Raw genomic sequence first — 18,421 nt, forward strand, 5'->3', positions numbered from 1 at the left:
TTGTAAAAAAACAGCTTAATTAAACTACCAAGAATGATTTTCAATAGCTAAATTTCACTAGAAAGCTGAGTTAGCTTCGCTTTTCTACCCTTAGCGCTTAACAGCGGGAAGCGTCGTAACGGCTCTAGTGGATTTCCATTGAACCAAGCTATGTTTGAACACACGTGTCTTAGTAATAATAAATGTTGACATAAGCAGAGCTTTCACTAGGAACTTAATTCGTTATTCTTCGCTATCACATGCAGGGTCACTATACGCAATACTGAGTCTATAGGTGGCGGGCACAGTTAAGTAAAAAAGCAAGATGTTCTTTCTAACCTCTGTCTGGTACCAAGTTTAGCCTGAAGAGAAGCAAATCTACCTGTTTTATTTGTTCGCCCTACTCTTGCTTGACTGTGTTTCTGTTTACATATCACTGCTTGACATCGAGGCCACCCCACATATTTTACGAAATGTGAGACCTATTTTGCATCGAATTTCTCATGTTGGTGAAAGGACATTCATAAATTCTGCAAATTGTGTTTCGCAAAGAACACACTCTCCAATAGGTATTCAGGCACTCTAATTGGTAACAAGATATCAACAACTATTTTGTACAAGAAATTCTAATGACAAGATCAACACGAGAATATACTGTGCCAGTGGTTAAAATGTTGCTACTGTTCACTGAAGAATCCTTCTGTGCTCAGGTATTTTTTTGTAATGAAGTTAGCTGTGGCACCAACAATGAAAAGGAGTTTTTTGAGGCTATCTGAAGTCGTAAGTCGTTGCTGTGTGCGGTGCTGCGAACTGGAGCGTAGCTAAAAATGCGGTGACAGGTTTGTGAGTAAGCTTACATTAATAAACATGATATATATATATATATATATATAAGTCAAGTAGATCCTCCAAGAGAACGGTAACAACGGAAGTGTTTAATTCGACAGTTTCGGCCAGAGTCTGGCCTTCATCAGGAGTCATGGTACATTCTGTTTGCGCTCACATTTATAGTATTTTGGGTAAAAAATGAGAGGGAAGGAACGAAAAAAAAACAGAAAGAAAGAAAGAGTTTGAAAAACGAGAGAGGAAAGGATATCCAGAAAGTTCCAGGTTCCACTGTGCTTCGCGAGTGGCGTCGTCAGTGTGTATTTTCTTAGTATTGCGTTCAGTGCAGTTTGGTGGCGGTCCCTTTATTGTAGACGGGGCCTGGCTAAGGTAAGGGCTTGCGTGTCGCGAAAAATGCTTTTTTTATTATTATTTTTTATTTTTTATTTTTTAAAGACCGTCACTAATTCGGCGTCGGGGACAGCGTTCCGAGGCTCCAGGAAGTCGGCGCGGGAGAAAATGTTTCTTAAGGCGCTGTCTGTCGTTTTGAATGCTATTTTGCTCTGCGAATCCGCGTTTGGGGGTTTTAATTGTGTATGGGGTGGCCCTTCTATATGTCGGGCTTTGTTGTCGAAATGCGGGAAGGGTTTCCAAACTGCGAGAAAGGACGTTTGAAGTGATTGTTATTTTGTACTGGGAAACCGCGTTCGGGGCGTTTAGTTGTGTATGTGGATGTCGGGCTTTGTTGCCAAAATCGGGGAAGGGTTGCCAAAAGGCGAGAAGGGGCGTTTGAAGTGATTGCATTTTGTTCTGGGAATCCACGTTCGGGGCTTTTAGTTGTGCATGCGGTGACCCTTCGACAAGTCGGGCTTACAACTATTGTTCGGTTATTCAGAGAAATAGAAATAGACGACAGTGGTTCACTGAAACACGCAAAGATATTTGTAGTTGTCCAGTCCTCGTCGCCGCCACAGTGCCGCGAAATCTTGAACTGTTATGATTACAATTATAAACTTACATATACACACATACACCCCCATACATATGCGCATATGCATAAGTACATATACACATATAAATGCATATGTATATATTATAGTGCTTTGATTGCTGCAAGTGTACCCGGACTTTCATTTATGCCTTTTTCGAGGGTGTTAAATCGGTGTATGAGGTATGATTCACGTTGTTCACGTTCCCGGTTTGATTTAAATCCTGTTTCTAAAAGTGTGACTGACAATTTGTCGAAGGAGTGGCCGGGAAGGTTAAGGTGTTTTGATAGAGGTAGATTCGGCGCTGATTTCGCGTGGGCTCTGTGATTGTTGAAACGAATCCTAAAGGGTGTTTCCGTTTGTCCGATGTATTGCATGCCGCACACGTTGCATTCAAGTAGATATACCACATTAGGGGAATCGCATGTTAGATTTCCTCGTATGTTAATTGAAAAGTTGGATTGTGTGCTGCTTGCCTTGCTTGTATCTCGCATCGCTTTGCATACAAAACATCGAGGCTTCAGACAAGGTCGGCATGAACTGTCGGAAGTTGAAGTATTGATTTGGGAGTTTACAAGTGTGTCTTTGAGGTTGCGTGTTCGTCGGTAAACGACGCCAGGAGCCGATGGGAATGCACGTTTTAGACGTTCACTTTGTTCCAGTATGTTGTAATGTCGTTTAAGGATTTTGTTAACGTTGGGGAAATTCGTGCTGTATGTTAAACATAGGTGTGTCTGTTGCAGGTTGTGTTGTGGTGGCCGCTTCATCAGAAGGTCATCACGCTGAAGTTTTCTAGCTTTTTGAATAGCGTCATCAATTACATGTGGAGGATATTTCTGTTTTTCGAGCACGAGTTTAAGCTTTTGTGAGCTCGCGTGGAAGTCAGTGTCTTTTGAGCAAATTCGCTTAAAACGGTGGGCCTGGCCGTATGGAATGCTGTTTTTACAATGGCGTGGATGATCACTTTGGTAATGGAGGTACTGTTGTCGATCTGTTGGTTTGCGGTAGAGGGTTGTGGAAAGTTTATCATCTTCTATTATTATGGTAACGTCAAGGAAATTTACGGTTACTTGTGAGTAGGTGTGTGTGAAGTGTATGTTTGGATGCACAGTATTGTAAGTATCGATAAAGTTTAGCAGTTCATCCTCGCTGTGAGTCCAAATAAGAAAAATATCGTCAATGTACCGCCTGTATAGGAGTGGTTTCAAGGGAGTTTGGGACAAAAATTCGGTTTCTAGTTCTCCCATAAAAATGTTAGCATAGTTTGGTGCGAGTTTGGTACCCATGGCGGTGCCGCTGATTTGTCGAAAGTACTCTTGGTTGAACTCGAATGAGTTCAGTTCTAATACAAGTCTTGTGAGGCTTGCGATGGCAGAGAAATCTGGGGTGTCAGGTTGTCTATGGTTTGTGTATGTGTTTTTTAATGCCGCTATGCCATCATCGTGGGGAATATTTGTATAAAGTGAAGACACATCAAGGGTAACTAAGTATGAGTGTTTCGGAATGCGCAGGTCTGCAATATCTCGAAGAAAATGTGAGGTGTCTTTTACGTACGACCCGAGAGTGCACGGAATGTGGCCTATTAATTTGTCTACGTACCCTGATATGGGCTCGGTTACTGTGCCTATACCTGAAATGATTGGTCGGCCTGGATTACCGGGTTTATGAATTTTTGGGAGTATGTAGAAGCGCCCTGGACGAGGGTGTACTGGCCGCATTAATTTGTGCTCACTGCGTGTTATTCTTCCCTCGTCCAACAGCTTCTTCAGTTCTGTTGCTACAATACGCGTGTATTTCTCTGTCGGGTCCCCTGGGAGGCGTTCGTAGAATTTTAAGTCGTTTAGTTGACGGTATGCTTCTTGTAGGTAGTCGGTTGTATTTAGGACTACAATTGCCCCTCCTTTGTCAGCGGGCTTTATTATTATATCAGTCCTAGATGTTAGGTTTTGCATACTCTTTTTCTCGGATTTTGTCATGTTTTCCCGCTTTCCCTTCTGTCTGTGATACTCCTGTAATATATCTTTCTGGACCGCGTTAATATATAAGTCCAGACACTTGTCTCGATGACTATTTGGTGTCCAATCGCTTGTTTGGTGGCGGGGATTGGACACCAAATAGTCATCGAGACAAGTGTCTGGACTTATATATTAACGCGGTCCAGAAAGATATATTACAGGAGTATCACAGACAGAAGGGAAAGCGGGAAAACATGACAAAATCCGAGAAAAAGAGTATGCAAAACCTAACATCTAGGACTGATATAATAATAAAGCCCGCTGACAAAGGAGGGGCAATTGTAGCCCTAAATACAACCGACTACCTACAAGAAGCATACCGTCAACTAAACGACTTAAAATTCTACGAACGCCTCCCAGGGGACCCGACAGAGAAATACACGCGTATTGTAGCAACAGAACTGAAGAAGCTGTTGGACGAGGGAAGAATAACACGCAGTGAGCACAAATTAATGCGGCCAGTACACCCTCGTCCAGGGCGCTTCTACATACTCCCAAAAATTCATAAACCCGGTAATCCAGGCCGACCAATCATTTCAGGTATAGGCACAGTAACCGAGCCCATATCAGGGTACGTAGACAAATTAATAGGCCACATTCCGTGCACTCTCGGGTCGTACGTAAAAGACACCTCACATTTTCTTCGAGATATTGCAGACCTGCGCATTCCGAAACACTCATACTTAGTTACCCTTGATGTGTCTTCACTTTATACAAATATTCCCCACGATGATGGCATAGCGGCATTAAAAAACACATACACAAACCATAGACAACCTGACACCCCAGATTTCTCTGCCATCGCAAGCCTCACAAGACTTGTATTAGAACTGAACTCATTCGAGTTCAACCAAGAGTACTTTCGACAAATCAGCGGCACCGCCATGGGTACCAAACTCGCACCAAACTATGCTAACATTTTTATGGGAGAACTAGAAACCGAATTTTTGTCCCAAACTCCCTTGAAACCACTCCTATACAGGCGGTACATTAACGATATTTTTCTTATTTGGACTCACAGCGAGGATGAACTGCTAAACTTTATCGATACTTACAATACTGTGCATCCAAACATACACTTCACACACACCTACTCACAAGTAACCGTAAATTTCCTTGACGTTACCATAATAATAGAAGATGATAAACTTTCCACAACCCTCTACCGCAAACCAACAGATCGACAACAGTACCTCCATTACCAAAGTGATCATCCACGCCATTGTAAAAATAGCATTCCATACGGCCAGGCCCACCGTTTTAAGCGAATTTGCTCAAAAGACACTGACTTCCACGCGAGCTCACAAAAGCTTAAACTCGTGCTCGAAAAACAGAAATATCCTCCACATGTAATTGATGACGCTATTCAAAAAGCTAGAAAACTTCAGCGTGATGACCTTCTGATGAAGCGGCCACCACAACACAACCTGCAACAGACACACCTATGTTTAACATACAGCACGAATTTCCCCAACGTTAACAAAATCCTTAAACGACATTACAACATACTGGAACAAAGTGAACGTCTAAAACGTGCATTCCCATCGGCTCCTGGCGTCGTTTACCGACGAACACGCAACCTCAAAGACACACTTGTAAACTCCCAAATCAATACTTCAACTTCCGACAGTTCATGCCGACCTTGTCTGAAGCCTCGATGTTTTGTATGCAAAGCGATGCGAGATACAAGCAAGGCAAGCAGCACACAATCCAACTTTTCAATTAACATACGAGGAAATCTAACATGCGATTCCCCTAATGTGGTATATCTACTTGAATGCAACGTGTGCGGCATGCAATACATCGGACAAACGGAAACACCCTTTAGGATTCGTTTCAACAATCACAGAGCCCACGCGAAATCAGCGCCGAATCTACCTCTATCAAAACACCTTAACCTTCCCGGCCACTCCTTCGACAAATTGTCAGTCACACTTTTAGAAACAGGATTTAAATCAAACCGGGAACGTGAACAACGTGAATCATACCTCATACACCGATTTAACACCCTCGAAAAAGGCATAAATGAAAGTCCGGGTACACTTGCAGCAATCAAAGCACTATAATATATACATATGCATTTATATGTGTATATGTACTTATGCATATGCGCATATGTATGGGGGTGTATGTGTGTATATGTAAGTTTATAATTGTAATCATAACAGTTCAAGATTTCGCGGCACTGTGGCGGCGACGAGGACTGGACAACTACAAATATCTTTGCGTGTTTCAGTGAACCACTGTCGTCTATTTCTATTTCTCTGAATAACCGAACAATAGTTGTAAGCCCGACTTGTCGAAGGGTCACCGCATGCACAACTAAAAGCCCCGAACGTGGATTCCCAGAACAAAATGCAATCACTTCAAACGCCCCTTCTCGCCTTTTGGCAACCCTTCCCCGATTTTGGCAACAAAGCCCGACATCCACATACACAACTAAACGCCCCGAACGCGGTTTCCCAGTACAAAATAACAATCACTTCAAACGTCCTTTCTCGCAGTTTGGAAACCCTTCCCGCATTTCGACAACAAAGCCCGACATATAGAAGGGCCACCCCATACACAATTAAAACCCCCAAACGCGGATTCGCAGAGCAAAATAGCATTCAAAACGACAGACAGCGCCTTAAGAAACATTTTCTCCCGCGCCGACTTCCTGGAGCCTCGGAACGCTGTCCCCGACGCCGAATTAGTGACGGTCTTTAAAAAATAAAAAATAAAAAATAATAATAAAAAAAGCATTTTTCGCGACACGCAAGCCCTTACCTTAGCCAGGCCCCGTCTACAATAAAGGGACCGCCACCAAACTGCACTGAACGCAATACTAAGAAAATACACACTGACGACGCCACTCGCGAAGCACAGTGGAACCTGGAACTTTCTGGATATCCTTTCCTCTCTCGTTTTTCAAACTCTTTCTTTCTTTCTGTTTTTTTTCGTTCCTTCCCTCTCATTTTTTACCCAAAATACTATAAATGTGAGCGCAAACAGAATGTACCATGACTCCTGATGAAGGCCAGACTCTGGCCGAAACTGTCGAATTAAACACTTCCGTTGTTACCGTTCTCTTGGAGGATCTACTTGACTTATTGCAACGCTACGGCCATTTTCGCCACCATGCCTGCCTATATATATATATATATATATATATATATTGTAACGTGGACTGAGAGAGCGAGAAAGAAGAACAGGTAGGACGCTCTTGAGCGATGGTGATTCGGCAGTGATGGTTTAGCGCTGGCATCATCAGTGTAAATAAACCCATAACATCCGTAACAGCTATGGTGGAGTGGTGCTGGGTAATTCGCCGTCCTGGATCCCGCAGCAGAAGTTCTTTCAAAAAGCAGACTCTTAGCTGGCCTACCCCTGGACAACATCAGCATGAACGATGACACATCAATCCCGTTGACGTACTACGCTGCTGCATCCGCCAGTGCCACCGACATGCCACAAGGTGGCCGTCGACCTTCACAAACAGAATACTGGGCGCCTGAACCAAGGATATTCTCAGGTAAAACTGACGAAGACGTGGATGCTTGGCTAAAACACTACGACAGAGTGAGCCGCTACTACAACTGGGGCGCACCGGCGAAGCTCGTGAACGTAGTATTCTTCCTTGCCGGGACCGCTTTGCTTTGGTTTGAGAACCATGAACATGTCTTCAGCACTTGGGATATATCTGTTCAGGAACTGAAGGCCTGCTTTGGGGACATGAGTTCTATGAAAAAGAAAGCTGAGCAAAAGCTCTCACGTAGGGCTCAGTTGCCCGGCGAAACGTGCACAACCTACATTGAAGAAGTATTGAAACTTTGCGGGATTGTCAACGCCATTATGTCTGACGATGAGAAGGTCGGTCATTTGTTAAAAGGCATCGCCGAGGACGTGTACAATTTTTTCATAACGAAAGAGAACTTGAACACTCCTAATTTCAGGCAGCAGTGTCGCGCATTCGAGGCGTTGAAGATTCGGAGAATTTTATCTAAGTTCGGGCGCTTGAACAATGTTCCCACTGTTGTAACTATGAACGTCGCTGCCTGCTAAGACATTCCCTTCCTCGTACGTCAAGTAGTTCGAGAAGAGCTCGTACGGCTTCAAGCATGCGATGCTCACCACCAATGCTCGTTCGCCGCGTGCCCCGAACCACCTCCCTACTGGATGCGAGAGCACCACGTCGAAAACCGATAGCGCACAGAAACAGCAGATTTCACCCCGCGGCTTCCGTTTTCCTCGACGGATCACGGCCACCACCGGATGTCATCATCTTGGCGTGCCGCTGCAGACCTCCGACCATCGTCAACCAGGCCTCTACCAGAATACTACTCTGCGTCGTCACGAAATGTTCCTGCAGAGCACGACCTGTCTCCGCGTGCTTCTGCCACCTCTGCTCCTGCTAATGTAAGCCGACAAGTCCCTGTTTGCTACACATGCGGTCTCCCTGGGCATATTTCACGCTTCTGTCCAAGCCGGCCACCTGCGCCACCACGTTTTTCGACGTACCCGGCTGGTACGCACGAAACGCTCATGCCGACACGTTATTTGACGTACCCACCTCGTATGCGCGAAACCTGCACCGCTCACCCGGCCGACCATCGTCGGCTGAAGAAGGCTGAGGAAGCCCGCCAAATTGCTCGTCGGCGCACACTGGCAGCACAACATTGCTCCAAGGAGTGGCACAATCAACACTATGATGTCATTTCATTCGACAAAGATGAATTTGCGTGGGTGTAAACCACCCAACGGAAACGTGCTTTATGCCAGGAGTTTTTACCGCAGCATACAGGCCCCTTTGTCGTTGTAGATCGCTTGAGCGACTTGATGTACGTCATGGCACGCTTGACGACACCTTGTCGTCGGTCAAATTGTACGCAGTTGGCGCACGTGGCTCGCCTCAAGAAGTTTCGTCCTTCATGTGGGTGGATAACAAAAGTGGGTGGATGGTAAGAAAGCAGAAGAGGCTAACGATGTTCTACGCAACACTCTTGTCTTAATTCAGGTTTTGGTCTACAACCTCTGTTTCCGACATGCACAAGACTGCCTTTCTTTAGCTGCTTACTTCTAAATTAGGATACTTACGTGGTCGGTTCTGAGTTCATGCCCGCCCTGATATCCAGACGGGCCCTTACATGGCAGGAAATGTAAAACGAGGAGTGATATATGGTAGTGTGTAGAATATGGCGAAAAGGGGTGAAGTACGTATGGGGGTCATTGTATATGATGCGCTGAAAGCAGCCGTCATTCGCTAAGTCGTCGAAGGTCAGATCATGATCCCCCGCTCAGAAGATGAGATACGATCTCTGCGATGTACCTAAATAGGGGTACATATGAGTACTAAAAATATGTGCTGCCATTATTTACTGAGACATTGTTTCTGTGACAAAAAAGGGGACAGCTTTAGCAAAAACATAGTTTAAATCTCATATTCTATTTCCAAGAAAACAGAGCATAAAAACAAAACAAAATCTGAAGATACTAAGAACAGAGTCTTCAGAATACACGGATTTCAAGGCGCAGTTTATATTTTGGAAAATCAATTGGAAAAATTTGTTATCAAGGCTTTGAATACCGCTTTGTTAGCTGATGTGGTCTAGGTTAGGCACAGCTGTCAGACTGACAAAGGCCGCTGAGCACGACAGTTCATTCAGGCAAGACTCCAGCAGAGTAAAGCTGGCATAGTCTTTTCTATTCTGGTCAATATTATTCGAACCTTTGCAAATTCTATTACTGCATGTTTTATGGGTCATTCTTTGCTGTAGAGATGAGTACTAAAATCAGCTAATAGAACAGTTGAGTTGCTTGAGTATCAGAGAGCAGGTGATATTGCTTCAGAACATTATTCAATTTCCTAGCAGTATTACATAAAAATATCATTTCCTGAAAAAACGAAAATTTCAATTATCCGGTGCTGAAGTACGCCTATCAAGTTTGAAAAGGTCATTTTTAAGTTTTATAAGCGTACTTTCAGCGCTGTTCTATTATCTCTTCTTCGGTATACGAGAGATCCCTGTCAGACACGACATAATTGCCTGGCACATACACCCCACTTGCGCCAAAAAGATAGCCTTTACTTCCACAATTATTCACACTATAGTTACACTTTATATATATATATATATATATATATATATATATATATATATATATATATATATATATATATATATATATATATATATATATAGACCAGTCGAAACTCTGCGAACATCATCTCACCGGACAGTAAATACACAGCGATGGTTATCTTTCACAAAAAGTGGACAAGCTTAGGTACGAAACCCTGGTGCAGTAATCATAAAAACAATAAACAAGCAGTGCAATTATCTGCATGCTACACTAGTGTCAAACGAAAATAAGGGGCAGTTGCTTTGAAACGGAATGCGCCGAATTAGAAATGCACTTTCTGTACCTTGTATGAAAAGTAATCAAACCCTAGATCCGTCGCACCAAACTAAAAGCAGAAGAAAGCCCAGCTATCTGACTTCCTATCTTAACAGTCAGTGCAGCCAAGTAAAACGAGCAAAAAAGATGGCGAAGATCGCTGGTTACCTGTAATAAGCAGGCTGCCTATTCTTTCAAAGCTATGCGGTTTCTCACAACAAATGTTTGCTTTCGCTCTGGCTGGCTCTCACCTCTCCAGCTTGTGCTCTGTAGCTTTGTTAGTGCTTCATATGCATAGAGGGCAATGGGTCACACAATTCTGTATAATAATGCGCGATTGCACTGAGGATAAGTCTTTCCATCGAACACCCTCTACCAATCCATCCGCCTTAGCCCAGATGACCGGCAGCATTAGGATCCGGAGGGGATATTTTATGAAGTACTCTTCAAGTAAGAATTATCTTGTGATCGCTGATTGTGTGAAGTCTTGCTTTCATCTAGAAGAACAAATGCTAGCAGGATATTGCGCCATCTGCTCCACCGGTGCCCCTCTGGCCCTCGTATTAATTATATAATTCTATAAATCAAAGTGGGCATTGCCTAATTGTTTCATTTTAGGCTAATTTTCAAGAGTCTCTTCGGAACTCTGATGTTATCGTATTAAACTACTCAGTCAGCTGCTAAATATTAGCGTAGCAGCAGCTATACTTCGCAACCACCAAAACCTCCGAATTCAAAGTTCCAGCATACTTTGCATAGGTCGACAACTTAGCCTTTAATGGTTTCTTTAAATGTTACGTGAAGTAATTGAGTGATTTATTTCTTTTTAGAGCACGACTCATTATAAACGGTCTGCTTGGAGTAAGCTCCCTTGTGTGGGTGGCTGCTGCATTGGGTATTATTTCATACTGCGTTTTTGTTTATTCTCTCGTGTTTACTTACGATATTTTTGGGAGAAATGCCTAATTGTTCTGAGCGCGAACTTCTGCTTTATGACCTTTATACGCTACTTTAACGAAATTTTTATAACTCTCATATTTTTGTAGTGATATCATAAGCTAAAACAATTGCGTCGGACAGCGTAAAGCAATGTCATCTTAAAGCTTTACAACATGCAGCGTTTCTTGTGGTCTTTTCTTGGGTTCCGTTCCTTGTTGTCGTAGCATACGCACCGCCAGCGAGAGCGGTTAACCACATGTAAAGCGCTGACACCAGCGCCAGTCCAGCGGTACACATTGTGGCCAAAGGGAATGCACATGACACTTCGCAAAGCCTAGTGCAGGGTGCGTCAATGGACCAACAAGAAGATTCCTGAGTATAGGTTTTATGTCTTATTTGTATACATATAGTTCTGAAGTGAAGAAAACAACTTACAGTGTCATTCAAATGTTTCTATTTTTTCTTTGTTTTACTTATAGTGCCAGCTATGGAGAATTCTTTTTCTTGTAGTGCCACATATTCAGAATAAGAACCGAGAAGTCATGATATAAAGCATCTGAGCATGGAAGTTGTTGCACATCTTGGAGGCAACATATTCTGGCAATGAATTGACCACTGCAATGCCTATCAGTGAACTTGGAGGTAGCCCTCGAAAATAGTTCAAAGCATCAGTTGAGGACTTGGGTGTCATACAGAGCACGGCAACGTCATGAGCGATGCGAGGCGGGTGGCAGCCAATTTATCCAGCAGCAACGGTGCCGTCACGTAGTGACAGTCGCTGCCAGCCGTGCACTGATTGGTTCCCCGTCCATCAAACAACTTCCGCCATCGACGCTGGTGTTGCAGATATCTGGAACGTTCTGAAAGAGACGTTTTGGTCGGATTCAGTCAGCGCCACCGATAACGTCGAGGCAGAGTGATGCCGGCGTAAAAAAAGCTCGATAAACGTCGGCCAAATTTAAACCCTGCATATAGATCGGCCCTAAGAAGATATAGACGTGGTATTCACATTTTATATACATCGTTTTACAACTAATCATCCTCTGTTCATGGATTCTGAGATTGTCGGCGATCTTGCATGTATGAAATGGCAGTGTAAACTTTTTCTGGGAAGACTTTTAGTTTCACGTTGCAAAACGTTATCGTAACAGATATTATCACGCTACCATAACTGTTGCCTGTACCAAGTTAGGGTTTCCCTGAAAAGCACATACATGAAAGACTGATTCCCAGCATGGACGAGAGCATAACTTCACAGGAAGCGTAGCGCAATACTAAAGAAAAAAAATGAAGTAGGCTCGTACATAAGGCCAAGCTTTGCTTTCCGCCTTTTTCTAATCAAGCCATGGTCTTAAATGTCTTTTATTTTTTGAAAAGTTTAGCGAACCAAAAACGTGAAGTATGACAAGTTTGAATCGAAGGCTACCTTGGCAATACACTCAAAAATGATTGATGCTTTTTTCCATAAAAGTAACGACGTTCCCTCAGCTTTACCGTTATTTTCAAGCTGTCGCGACAGCTTAAAAATAACGGGAAAGTATATCTAAATCTATATTATCATCACGTTGATGGTTTTGGCAATAAGCATATAGCTCAGACGATGGCAATACTATGTGACCAGCTGAGCTGAGTTTTTATACAGAGAACAGGCTACCTTACGCATACTCTGTTTTTTTTTTGTCTGCCTTTACTACAGCCAATGAAACCGAACGTTTAAAGGAAGAATTTCGGATCATCCCTCTATCAGGTCGCTTTGTCGTTTTGCAAGCGTCAAACTAATCTTGCCTTGGAGATGAAAACAGCTCCATTAGTAGAAAACACAATGGTTTCATTATTATTTAGTTACTTTAGTGTACAATCTTTAACAACAAATATGAGTAGTGGATATAAAGTGAACTTACATCGACAAGTTTGCCACCAATCTAGAAGCTTACCATATCGCTCATGAAAAACCGATCGTTAAAGTTTCCCACGTGAGATAGCAGTGGCCGAACAAAGCCTAACCAGCACGGGAAAGTACTTCAACGCGTGGAACTCTGGTGAAAAAGACCTGCACGTCTTCTTCATCTGACAATCTATTTGCTGAGTGCAATGTGAACTTATAGTAAGAGGAGTGAGTGAAAGCTTGGTAATACGTGATGATAAACCCTCATGGAATACATCTAAGTAGTTGATATTTATGAAGGTGACACATTATTCTATTAGTGAATAACCACCCACGTACCAATTCTGTACTGTACGGCTTCCAATTTGCGGCATCCAAGTGACCTCGGATCAATGATGATGAACAAACTTTATTTAATTAGCAGAAAGATCTTTCTCCCCTTTCAGGTGCGAGAGGAGAAGGGAGGACGAAACCTAGACGACGGCCATGATCCCATGGGCCCTGGCGGCGTCTTCGGCCTGCCGTATTAAGCGGCCTTGTAATTGAGAGTCAGAGCTGAGGAGCGCGGTATCCCATCCACTCCCGTCTGGAAATTCGCCTCTCATGGGGGCCTGCGGGCATGCCCATAAAATGTGGCTCAAATACGCCCTGTTGTGGCAAAATTTACACTTGTCCGAATGAAGTTCCGGCACGCAGCGGTTCATTGTTACCGGACTAGGAAACGCGTGGGTCTGGAGTAGGCGCCACGCCACCGCCTGTCCTTTGTTCAATGACGAGTGTGCGGAAGGACAAATTTTCCTGCTTAGCCTGTAATACTCCGTAATATCTCTGTAAGTAGTCATCCGCTCAAATTTCTCATCGTCCTCCCCGATCGACCAGGGCAATCCAGAGGCTCGGTCTGTAAGTCCTCGAGCTGTCTGGTGTGCAGCCTCATTGCCGGGCAAGGAGGAGTGAGCAGGTGCCCACACTATTAATATTTCATACTCTGTTCCTTAGCTTGCTTTCACAAATGGCAACTCATCATGTGGGTGACATATAGCAGCTTTAAATGCCGATTACTGCTCAGTTACTACAGCCTATTGTTTGTTCAAATGGCGTAAGTATAGCAGCTGCCGATGTCAAACAAGCATGTATGCTCTTTTTCAGCTCTGTTCATCAATGAAAGTGCCGCTATAGGAGGTGACGTTGGAGCAGGAGGTGGTGGAGTCAGCTTCTCTGGTAGCGGAGGAGGAGAATAAAGTGGAGATTTTACTTTTGGCGGAAAGTGAAGGACATGATAGCCGAATTTCTATGCTTTTTTACCAAGGTTGTTCAAGAAAAGCCACTTCTAATAAAGAGATAATGATGATAATTTTTCTGAATTTGCAAGTGCAGACTAATTGCAAAACTAACTGCACCAGTTGTACAAATACAAAACGTTCTAAAACTTTACGAATTTCAACTTTATGTAGCTTTTTGATGCAACCGCATACCTTGAGAAAGTTTTTACACGCCCGCCTACTGATTTTCTTACAGTGAAATATCATTGGGAAGCAGTTACTCAATGACTTCATCAATTTATGAGGATTCCACTAATCAATTACAGCTGCATATCTATAGTCCTAACTACCTCTAGAAAACTTTCACGCCTTTCTATTACCAGCACTCACAGAGCTATGAGAGTTCTGCCTAATGAGTAGCTCCAATATGCGTCAACGACAATACTCACCACGCGCAACTTTCCTTGTCGCTTTCTGAAATCTGTACTCCATGTTCTCACGATGAGTTCATTGATCAATAAGCAGGTGTTGAAGATTCTTCATTGTGGTTTCACAAACCCTGTTCTCCTCTCACAACTTTGATCGTGGCTTGGCCATCTTCATTTTCTTCGAAGTAGCCCCCTCAATCACGTCTCTCCAAACTTGAGCTTCACGAAGGATGTAATGCTTTTGCAGGATGATTCGCTGCTCGTTAACATCTATGGCCGAATCTAGGTTCTCGCTTTTGCTGCTTCCAGCACGGGGTTCGAGTTGGGTCTCATACCACTGAAATCCTCTTTTTCCTATGCCGATGATTTCGCGCAACTGTTTACGATTGGAATTGCCCAGTCGGCTTGTCGTGTTTATGATTTGGGAGTGAAATGTCCTTTGCGGAGAGGTTCGGGGGCTTGCTAGTAAGTTCGAACCAATATTCTTTCCTGGTAGTCACTTTATTTTTGCTTCAAAATAACGAGAGTTCACCAGGGGCTTTTACATCGTTACCAGGCTATCGTCTTAACTTTTCTAGGTTACACATATTAGACACGTGGCGACCACTGCAGCTGAAGCAAACAGTTTTTCGTTGGTAATTCCTAAAGCGGCGACCTTTATTCGTGCATTGGAATCACCACATGTCGACAAAAAAAGGTTTCTTTTTTGTCTGCCAGTGGTGTGTTCATACCGCGAAACTCGCTTATGTGCTACGTTGATCTGCAGAAATTTCTGCTTTAATTTATAAGAGTAGCTTACACTTGCCGAAGAAGTACTGATGCCACTGTGCTCGCGTCGTGAAATTGAGATCTTTTGTTCTCTCTAAAATAAACTACCTGTTCATTTATTTCGTTCCTCCCAAATAACTCTTTTCGAGGCTCTCCACTTCAATACAGAAAAATTTAATGAGGCGAACAAGTTCTGACGAAATGGACTGGAAGGTTGTCTATGGTAGAACTTGCAAGTTCTGTTGCGCAAGAATAATAGTAGCCAACGACAAAGTCATGTGGCAATCCACTTGCACAGAAATGAGCCTTCGTGGTCTCGAGAAGTACTCCTGCTCCAAACGCTTCCTGTCGCCAAAAAGTCCTTTCAGCGTGTCAAATGCGTCTGAGTAACAGACTTCGGTGGTAGGCAGTCCAATTGTAGCTGCTGAAACGTCTCCTTTCAAGATTAGCCTCAAAGAGATAAATTTGTCACTAGTGGTAAGGTACCAGTCAATGGTTGATGCCCTGGTGGAATAGTTTCCAGAACACACCCCCACTTCTGCAAGTCACCAGTTTATAAACTGATTATCAGCTTCAGTGCTCTTGATCTTTCAGGAGATCCCATGTTCACCGGCACCTTGCAAACTTGGATGGCCAGTGGCACCACAGATATTTCGCTTTACTGGCAGCGTTTGCTTTGCAGCTCGGCTAAAATGCAGGTCCGTTCTCTTCATCTACCTAGGAGGGTGGAAGATTGGGCTAGTTGTTACTCCGTGATATAAGATGGTATAGCGCACTAAAAACCACAAGAAACACATAAGAGAAGTACAAAGACGAGCGCTCGTCCTCATCTTTCTCTCATGTTTTGCTTGTGGTTTTTAGTGTGCTACTGAACGTCTTACCTCATCTACAAAGCAGCAGCGTACTCCTCTTCGTATGCCTCGTCACTCATGTGGCTCGCTGTTGGATCATTATTCTTCTTCAGCTCCTCGTTATTGTTCTTGAGCTTGTCTTAAACCGCATCCACATGTTGCAGTGTGATGGTATTATTCTCAAGTATCGCACTTGACTGTTGATAGACCTTGGTATTCTGAGCCTTTCACTTAGCACTCTACATTTTGAGCTTGCTCATGGTGGTCATGTGATAGGCATGCCTGCGTAGTTAATGGCTAATGTTGCAGTTCGTAGCCATCGGCATTGTCTCATGACAGTAGCTCTCGGCTGTCTCCTTTTGGCTTTCGGCGCCGAATTGCAAAATATTTGAAAGACAGAACCGCCGACACGTTCTTAGCAACTTCCAGTGACGTCTATTTGGGACGACGTTAAGACTGCAGCTAACTTTAGCGACGAACATTTATTTTTTGTCTTATGTCGTGGTAATTTTCATCGTTCTCATGAAGACGCCTGTTGCCTCTAGGCCATTGGACTCTTACAGGGCCTCTTCTGGCAACACGCGACTGGCAGAAAAATTTGATGCCGGGGCTTCAGTCATGGTGCAAACATACAAGCGACCAGGTGAGACATCTGATACATCCCACACATCATCCAAAAGCCCAGGTCAATGAAACTCTATTGTGACTGTCGGGAGACAAGTAAACCTACAAATAATCACAACGCATCCCGAATAATACGAGTAGACCAGAAGGTATATGACTGATTGGACATGAACAGTGACAACTGCAAGATGATAAGCCGTCGCAAAAACAGAACAGTGGGCTTTTAGATGATTATATCAACGGTAGAGAGTGGAAATGACCTGACTCAGGCAAATCTGATTGGTTTTTAATCTGTGAATAAATCAAACATTGATACAGAGGCAGTTTCGATTTACTTCACTGCGGTAGGTTCACTGCTGCTGGACATGGGTATAAATACCGAGTCTATGCACTCTTCACGTGTGGCAAGATGCGTGTTATGTCAGTTCGTGGTCGTCTTCCTAATGCTTACGTGCAAAACACCTGCTTGATCATAGGTGTTTCGAAGTGGTACACAGAGGCGGATTCTGTCGTGAGCTCTAAACACCAAAGCGTTATTCACGTCAGGATGACTTTTCAAAGAAATGTGTTTTCTATGAATGATTGGAAAGCTACACCCACGGATGCGGTGTTACTTGTGTTTGCCTCAAATACTGAAAGACCACTGATCATAAGCTTTGACTTCACTCGACATTAAACCACTGAATACAGGGAGCCCCAACCCAAGTGTTTCAAATGTCATGTTTTGGACGTGTGGCGAAATTTCGCAAAGCAGTTCTTTGAAATCAAAACGTTGTGGGGTTCCACACAACTTTAAAACTTGCCAGGTAGACTTCAAATTTGTAAACAAATTGACCATTCCGCAAGTTACAGTGCATGTCCATTCCGAGTGAATGCGCTTGATAGAAGTCTTTTTAGAGGTCCTAAAGCAACCCCTGCTTGCCAACTGCTCTAGCACTTTCCTCTTTTGATGAAAGCTGGGCAGAAGAATATGCGTGACGTGCAAAGGGAAGTATGCTCTCTCCAAAAACCACGCAATGTGAGCCAAGCTAAACGAACAGTCAGGCCACCTAAGACTACTCAGACCATCTCTATAGGAACTTCATGTGCAGTGTACTGACACAAGATTAAGAGGACAAGACAAAGGGAAATTAGAAAAGTGTTCATGACACTGCAGAAATTGTCCGTGTTTTATTTGCTGCTCTACCTTCTCATCTATTGACAATGCCGCCAAGCGCCGCGAAGGCCATGCTGCAGGTCGTACTGGCGCTGTAAGCAGTGCTGCTCTGTTATTTGAATGAATTAATGAATGTTCTTTATTTCACACATAGCCTACGCTACTATTCAAGTCCTGTGTAAAGTACCAGCCTATAGCCTGTAAGCGAGACGAAAAATCTAACGCCTGTAGAGGGTTCGTTTAGCTAACAAAACCTGTAGGCGGCGACATCCGCGACCGTCCTGCGGCATGTAGGGCGCATAGGTGGCCCACACCACAGGAGGCA

This window comes from Rhipicephalus microplus, chromosome 5, assembly GCF_043290135.1.
Source record: "Rhipicephalus microplus isolate Deutch F79 chromosome 5, USDA_Rmic, whole genome shotgun sequence".
Classification (NCBI taxonomy): Eukaryota; Metazoa; Arthropoda; class Arachnida; order Ixodida; family Ixodidae; genus Rhipicephalus; species Rhipicephalus microplus.